This window comes from Vidua chalybeata, chromosome 8 (assembly GCF_026979565.1).
Source record: "Vidua chalybeata isolate OUT-0048 chromosome 8, bVidCha1 merged haplotype, whole genome shotgun sequence".
NCBI classification, from domain to species: Eukaryota; Metazoa; Chordata; class Aves; order Passeriformes; family Viduidae; genus Vidua; species Vidua chalybeata.
The window spans coordinates 6,772,075-6,774,778 of NC_071537.1; positions in this window are offsets into that span (position 1 = coordinate 6,772,075).

Sequence of the window (2,704 nt, forward strand, 5' to 3'; positions counted from 1 at the left end):
GCGCTGCGCTCCCGGCGCGTCCCCGGCCGGCCTCGCTGCACGGCAGGAGCGGGAGAGGAGGAGCGGCAGGAGGAGGAGGAGGAGGAGGAGAGGAGAGGGGCGGCACCTCTGGTCCCCGTGGGAGCCCGAGGAGCGCTGGCCAGCGCTGGGGCACGGGGAGGGACTCCCCTCTTCTGCCCTCCTCTCTCTGTCCCCCCAGCCCGCGCAAGGATGCTCCGGGACAGCCGGGGCGGGTCTGCGGGGCTGCGCCAGAAGCTCTGTGTGCCCAGGGGGATGTGCCAGAACCTCAGTGTGCCCAGGGGGATGTGCCAGAACCTCTGTGTGCCCAGCGAACCTCTGTGTGCCCAGCGGGATGTGCCAGAACCTCTGTGTGCCCAGCGGGATGTGCCAGAACCTCTGTGTGCCCAGCAAAGTCGCTTCTCAGACACCGGAGCACATCAGTGCCACCTTTGGCGAGCCACACGGAACAGCTGCCTAAAATTAGGAATTTCATACAATCATAGAGTATCACAAGGGACCCACCAGGATCATCTAGTCCAATTCCCAGTCCAGTGCAGGACACCCCAAGAATCCCACGGTGTGCAATTGTCCAAACATTTCTTGAGCTCAGGCAGCCTCAGTGCTGTGCCCATTGTCCTGTGGAGCCTGAGTGCCCAACAGTAAGGTAGAAAAATCATAAAGAAAGGCTTCATAAAATCAAGCCTGCTCTCCTGGAATCAGTGGCTGGCCTTGTCAAAACTAGCATTTTGCAAGTTCCCATATGAAAGCAATCCTGTTGTGAGCAATTTGTTAACATAACAAGCTATTAAAAGCTTGTTAAAAAATAAAAAGCACCTGCATAAAATAAATGAACATTAAAATAACTTGTTAAAAAATAACTTGCACCTACACAAACTGTTTTTATACCATTAGACAGAAAAATGAAAACTATCTTTCACAATCATATACACCAAGGGTTTGAGTGACCAATCAATGCAGAATAACAACTTGTTACTAACCAATAAAAGTAATTGGCAAGAAAGCTACTAACCAGTTAGAGTCCCACACGAGGTCTGTATACCTGTGTAAAAAGGAGATATGTGAATAAAGAATGGCCTTTTTCCACCATGAAGAAAATGGAGTCCCACGTGATTTACTCCCATATCCAACCCCTGGACAAAAACTTCCTCTTAATATCCAACCTAACTCTCCCCTAACTCAGCTTTATGCCTTTCCTTGAGTCCTGTGACTGATGATGGGAGGGAAGAGATCAGTATTTGCCCCTCATGAGGTTGTTAGAAACCACAATGAGGTCTCCTGTTAATTTTTTTGTCTTCTCTTCATGGCATTCCAAGTGTTTGACTCAGCCTTATCAATTTCTTCTCAATTTATATTAAAAAAAAGGTTAACCACATTGAACTGGCCAAGAAACACATTCTAACAAAGGTTTCCACTTTTGTAAAACTCTTGTCTTTCATATCACATAGCACACTACTTTCTTTTAGTCACCAAATACTGAACTTTGAACTGTTCTTTGCTTCACAGAGCTTCACTTTTGGAAAAACCCACTGAATGGGAGGGAAGTCTCTTCAGGAGCTCAGTAGCCCCAGATCCAAATGCCATGCTGAAGATAATGACATCCTCACTACGCAGGTCGTTTCTTTCTGTAGCTACCTTGCCTGCAGTGCATTTTAATCTGTTTAGTGGTTTCCATCTTTGGTGTGATGTGATTTCACTGCTGATACAGGTTTCTTAGGAAAGTGCTCAAACTTCTGCTGGTGCCTCTGTGACAGCAGCCTTTTCATGCTGTAAACATCCAGACTGAGAACAAAAGACATTTACACTGGAATTTTGCCAATGTCAGTTATAATAGGAGATAAATGCTTATTGTCTAAATTGCTCTCTTGGTTCTTAACCCATCTCTGGATGAAGTTTAACAGGTCTTGGGAATGGGAATAAACTTTCAGGACAGTGGGTTATTTCCTATACACAGATTTTTCAAAAAAGAATGAAAAGTGGGAGAGGATCTGCTGACAGCTCAGCACTCTCTTGTTCGCATGCAGGTAGCTTTGATTTTATTTGACATGTCCACCATGTATTATTTCTGTATAGAACCCATTATGCCAGCACATGACAAATATCTCCCAAAGCTATTAATAGGTTATTGATTCTTGAATGATGGCTTATAATTGGTTTGAGGTTGTTCAACTTTTTAATCAGCAGCTTCAGGAGTTGGACACATTCACATCTGAAGTTGAATTTCCAAAACTTCTGTATTCAGAGGAAATAGAAAAATACCATTGACTCATCTGAAGTGAGGAAAGTGTTTCATCTTTTGAGTGTCAGATACTGAAGGCACTTAATCAAAAAAATGGCATTATTTAGTTGACAGCTTGCATGGATAGCAGTAGGAGGAGGGCAGCACCAGCTCTGGTCAGCAGCAGAAGCATCATTAATATGGAATGCATGTCAGTGCAATGTCAATAGCAATATTCTACCAGGAAAATGTGGGCCTGGGTATTTTTTCCCAACAGTTCACAGGAGAGCAAATTGACAGCAGTGCTGTTGCTTTGTCACCTATCAAAAAGCAGATGTGGATAGAAATAAGATGTTTTTCTATCCATTCCTTAAGAGAGATATGACTGTAGAAGCAATTTGTTTCCATCTCTCAGCAGCAATGACATGACAGGGGGGACCATCCCTTCCTCCTACCTCCTCTCTCAGT